This window comes from Mauremys mutica, chromosome 1 (assembly GCF_020497125.1).
Source record: "Mauremys mutica isolate MM-2020 ecotype Southern chromosome 1, ASM2049712v1, whole genome shotgun sequence".
In the NCBI taxonomy this organism is placed as follows: domain Eukaryota; kingdom Metazoa; phylum Chordata; order Testudines; family Geoemydidae; genus Mauremys; species Mauremys mutica.
Genome location: NC_059072.1, coordinates 342,250,815 through 342,256,680, shown reverse-complemented (window position 1 = coordinate 342,256,680; position 5,866 = coordinate 342,250,815).

Below are 5,866 nucleotides of genomic sequence, written 5' to 3'. Positions count from 1 at the left end.
AATAGGGATTCATTGGGCCTCAGCCAAGGAAAGTCATGTGGTCCCACTGAAGTCAATGGCAAAAAATTCCCTTGGACTTCAGTAGAAGCAGGATTTGGTCATATGGGTAGCCAACTGCCCTTAGGCCTTACTCCAAAATGCCCCTCTCTTGACCCCCTTCATGTATGAAGCACTTTCAGAGAGGTCTACCCCTGGGAGGAGGATATGGGAACCAGAATGGGAACAGAATGCTCAAGGTCATTCAGGAACATAGAACACCCATCTCTAAGTAGATGTCCCATCCTGTACGTTAGCCACAAGATCATCATTTCTCCCAGTTCAATTATTTTCAAATTGTTTATGTTTTACTATATGCTAATTTGTATCCCAAAATGACAATACTTGCTTCGGGAATTGTTTCGATGATGCCCATTCAAAGGCTTTTGATCTTTTCACCCAGGAATGAACTCAGATACAAAAAGAGATTTACCTAAAAGGAAAGTGTTTTGAGTGTTCAGTTAAATATTTACTTATGCCTTTTTTGGCTTGCTGATTTATTCCCATGTTCTTTGAGACATCAATATCAATTCCCACTGACTCTATGGACCCTTTTTCTGGTCAGGCAGAGTTACTTAGTATTGTTTGGACTGGTCTACTACTACTTAACTGAACTGCAAATATTTTTATAGTTATGTTATGAAGGTCAATGGGGACACCACAGACAATTTCCTCCTGTTCTCAGAGAAGCACATATGAGCGTGCTTAGGATTCAGACATTTAAAATTTGGCTTCAATAATATTGCCGTATCAGGCTGAAAGTGCTGACCTAATGAGTTGAAATGGCAAAAAAGACACATCTCCTGAGCCAGCTTGCCTTAAATATCAATTTGTTACTGTAAAGTTGACTCAAGATGACCACCTGGGCCATCTAACAACAGCCTTCCCTGGTTCAACCATAAAGCTGCAGTCAGAGTTAAGACCCTGACCAGGCCAGATTTCTTGGGTTAAGACAGAGGAAATCCTTCCTGTCCCTGCTCCACTCACAACTGGCCCTGGAAAAAGCAGCCCACCTTTTTTTATTCTGCCTGCTTGGCTCTAATTGGCTTCTGCCTGCTCCATGCCCTTCTAGCCACTCATTGTCTCTGCCCAGATTGACCCTGAATGGCCTCTCTGGGCTGCTCTCGGAGGTCTAAACCCTCTGATTTCCCGCAACAGGACACCTTCTTCTGGCAGAATGCGCCTAGGCAGTGCGGCGTTCATCAGGGGGCAGGAAATGTCTGGTAAACCCCCATCACAGTCTGCAAGAAGTTACTGAATGGATGGCCTGGATCAATTGTTCCCTCATCAAAACACATGCACTGGGTCTGGGTAAAGGGGGAATGGTTCTGAAGATAAACCTTAAAAAAAAAACCACTTTCATGTAGACTAGAGGACAGCCACACAAAGAGGGGATTTTGAGGGCATGATTGAGCCCAGAGAGACATAGTAAGTTAATGTTTGTACTCCAGAAAAGTGCCTTTCATGGGTTTTGATGATGGACAAAGTCCATCTCCTCCTTGTGGGCCTGCAGCTTTCACTCCACAAGGATCCTCTCCAACTGAACTCATTCCATCATTGACCAGCTTCTCCACTCTCAGGGACAGAATCTCTTCCAAGGCAGGGAGTAGCAGTCCCTAGGTCAGGTCTCTGCCAGGAGCTTCATTTTGCCACAGTTACAACTGACACTTACATAGCAAAAATACAAAGCTGACACTGACCTTTGCAACATTACAGGGTATATTAAAGATGTTTATGAATGATTTCCCCATGTATTAAGTTTCATGGTTTCTGTCAAAGTCAGCCATGCATGTCTTTATTTGAATATTTTATTGTTGACAAACAATGCTGATGATGGTTTGGTAGGAATTTGTAATGGCTTTTTGCCATTTATGATCAATAAAACAGCCACTAGGTACACTTATTCCCAGCACATACACAGAGGTTGCCATCAGTTACCAATGGCCAGTGACAGGTTATTCCTGAAGGAATGCTGCACCAAAAAATTAAAAATTATGCACTAAAAAAATAAAAATTCTGCACACAATATTTTAAAATTCTGTAAAATTCTGCAGATATTATTTGTCAATAAATAAATGTGGAAACTGCAGCATGGCAGTGGGGAGCACAGGCCACTGGCTGCATGGAGGTGGGAAATCACCCTGCAGCCCCCCTCACCCCAGAGACAGGGACTCAGCAATGAGGCTGCACCCAACCCTGACACAGTGCAAGGGCTGGGCCTGCCCCAGAAACACCCCATGGCCCTGCCCCTCTGCGCCAGGCACACCAGGTGTGGGCAGGCAGGCTCAGCCCAGAAGGATCCAAGCGTATAGGAGCTTAGCGTGGGGGGATCCAGGTGTGGGGTAAGAGGGTTCTGTGTGGAGCAATCTGGGGACAGGTGGCTGAGTGGGAGCTCTGGATGCACCAGGGCTTGTTGTGGGGTTCCAGGGCAATGGGACTCTACAGGGGGTCCAGGTGAAAGTGATTGGGGCTCAGCAGGGGGTCTGGATGTGAGGGGTGGGCAAACTTATTTGGGTATGGAAATTGTATGGCGGGCCATGAATGCTCATGAAATTGGGGATTGAGACGTGGGAGGGGATGAGGGCTCTGGGGTGTGGCTGGGGATGCAGGAGGGTGCTCCGGGCTGGGATCAAGGGGTTTGGAGGGTGGGAGGGGGATCAGGGATGGGGCAGGGGGTTGGGGCACGGGCAGGGGGTTGGGGTGCAGGAAGGGGTTAAGGGTGCAGGCTCCAGGCAGCGCTTACCTCAAGCAGCTCCCAGAAGCAATGGCGTGTCCTCATTCCGGCTCCTGCATGGAGATGTGGCCAGGCAGCTCTGTGCACTGCCCTGTCCGCAGGCGCCGCCCCTGTAGCTCCCATTGGCTGCAGTTCGTGGCCAAAGGGAACTGCAGGGGCAACACTTGGGGCGGGGGCAGCGGGAAGAGCCCCCTGGCTGCCTCTATGCATAGGAGCCAGAGGGCGGGGCATGCTGCTGCTTCCAGGAGCTGCACAGAGTGGGGAAGCCCCGGACCCCGCTCCCCACCTGGAGTGCCGGAACGGGGCAAGCCCCAGATCCCACTCCCCAGCGAGAGCTCGAGGGCCGGATTAAAACATCTGGAGGGCTGTAGTTTGCCCATCCCTGGTCTAGATGCTGGGATTGTGGGCCTTGTTGGGGTGTAGGTCTGAGTGCAGCTGGTTGGGGCTCAGTAGAGTGGAGGTCCAGGTGCAGGGGGCTCATTGGGGTCATCCAGGTGCAGAGGAGATCAGGCTTATCAGGGTAGGGATTCAATGGGCCTGCTAAACAGGGGAACCCCAGCTGCTACCACTGATCGGACACCACATGCTGGGCTCCAATTCCCCCCTGCCCTGGATTCCTCTACCCCTTTTTCTTCTCCATCCCATCCCCCTTCCCCCTGCCTCCTGCCCCATCCCCTTCCTCTCCCCACTGTCCCCTCCCCTCATTCCCACATTCCCCTCCCCCTGCCATATCCCACTCCCCTTTCTTCCCTACAGCCTCTTCCCCTCTTTTCCTGCAACATACTGCAGTTGGGATCAGCAGCCGCAGGTGAGCTAGAGTTGCCGTGGTATACAAGAAAGGGTGCTGCTGGCAGGGCATTCTCCCTGAAAGCCCCTTGACTGTGGAATCCCCTCCCCTCCACAGTCTGATATAGCCTGAATGTGCAGCAAAGTTCCTTTTTTGGAGCAGGCATGTGGGTAGGGCTGTAGTAATGAGGGGCTGAGGATTCTCTGGAGAATTTTAGAGATGGGTAAATGTTGAGCTGGTTTGTAATATTTTTTTTTATTGCCTGATTCTTCTAAGGGAGAACCTTGAGTCAAATTCACTGGTGTCACTCCATTTATTTCAGTTGGGTGGCACTGCCTTCTGCTGGCGGTCAATTTGTCCTCTGAAATTTTGTATGTTTGTCATGTGAATGTACACTACAGAACTATTGTCCTGAAAAATCCCTCTTCCTTGCAAATTCATGTTTCTTTACTAATGTTTAAAGTGAAACTTGGAACCATTGCCTGGGTTCCTTGTATACCCCAAATTCCCATGGAAGTCAACGGAAGTAGAAAATGCAGAACTGGGGCCAGGTATCAGCTGCATTCAGTGTGTTCCAGCACAATGCAGAGGCCCATCACCAGGTCTAGGCACCGCTTATGCTCTCAGGATGGGGCTTAAGTGATGCCTATATCTTGGGTTGCTGCTCTTAACTGGAGTGAATTTTCACCTGAGCTTTTCCTTTTGTCCTTATTTGGAAGCTGCCTGAGGCACACAGTCAGCCTGCACCTGTAGTGCATCTTTCAATTTGGTGTTGATTTAAGTCTATACTTGGAAAGCACAAGCATTGTCCTACAAATAAAAGCAACCATTGTGATTGATTTGCATTTGGCCACCCACACAATTGAAATCGGCCATTCATAGTTTTGTTAAATTCAAGTCAAACAACATTTCAATAAACTGCATCCAGAGCTTTCTCTTGACGTTGCACAAGACATTTTGTTCCCTGGTGAATATTTTAATGTAAACCAGGAGCAGAATTACGATACTGAGGATTAACCAAGATAGTCTAGACTTCATGGAATATTCCCATACCCAGTCATTGCTGTGGTCCATCCAGAGCTCCGACTAAGCATAACCACAATGCAAGTTGCAACAAATCTTAAGCAGCCTAGTTTCAATATTAGGTATGTTTCTTCAAACAATGTGATTGGAAAAACTCATTTAAAATGTTAAAGACATTCTCTCCTTGGAAGCAGTTTGCTAAGATGATTATTTTATACCAGCTGGGTTCCTTTTATCTCCTTCCTGCCCTGCCATCAATAACATCGGCAGTGTTAATGACTAAGAAATATTCCTTGGCGTTGCTGCTGTTGCGTTGTGAGATTCTACGGATAAACTCAGTTTGATGGGATATAAAATGGCTGTGGTGTATAAACAAGAGAACTGAAGAGTTCTGGAAAGCTGTCAGCTGGAATGTGAAAATATGGTTTGGGTTCAGTGGTATAACAAACTTTCCCAGAATGTCTCCTTTCTCTGAAACATTAGAGGGATGGCCCTTCCCCATCATTTACTATACTGGCTTGTGGGCGTGGGTGAATCTGACAATGATTAGGGTGCAATTTTGGTAGATGAACAAGAAGAACCTAGATCCCGGTTGCAGGGCATTGTGGTCAGCTGGTTGAAGCAGGAGGCTGGGTGCCAGCTCCTGGATTCCATTCCTGAATTTGCCACACTGACTCACTTCAGACCTTGAGCAAATTTCTTAACTTCCCTGATTCATTTTACCTGCAAGATGGGGATAATAATATGCCAGCGCAGTAAAGTTCTGTGTAAAGTGCTGTGAGAGCCTCTCATAAAAAGCACTATACAAATGCAAAGGGCCACATTAAGCAGCCCTGGCACATGTGCATTGAAGGTATGGATGGGGTGCAGAGGACAGGGGACAAAGCTTCTGCTCAGGCGCCAACTGCCTACCAAGAGCACAAAAAAGGAGGCTGCATTGTTATTAACTACTCTGTCAGCAGCACTGAATGCCCCAGGAGGACTGTGTGTGAGCAGCTCTGAACTGCTGGACGATTGCTGAGACTGTGATCTCTGGTCTGGGCCAGCAAGGGGGCCTGAGCCTTGCAGTGGGGCTGTGCAGTGCTGGCAGGAGTCATGATTAAATCCATATTTAGGCATCTAAATAGGCAGCCTGTTTTTGAAGAGCACTGAGAGGCTGAAAGGTCCCACTGATTTCCTTGGGTGCTGCTGAGTCCTTAGCACTTCTGAAAATCACTTCTTTAGGCATTTAATTTTAGGCACCCTTTAAAAAAAATCTTGGCCAGTACTTTCAGCTGTGGGTGCTC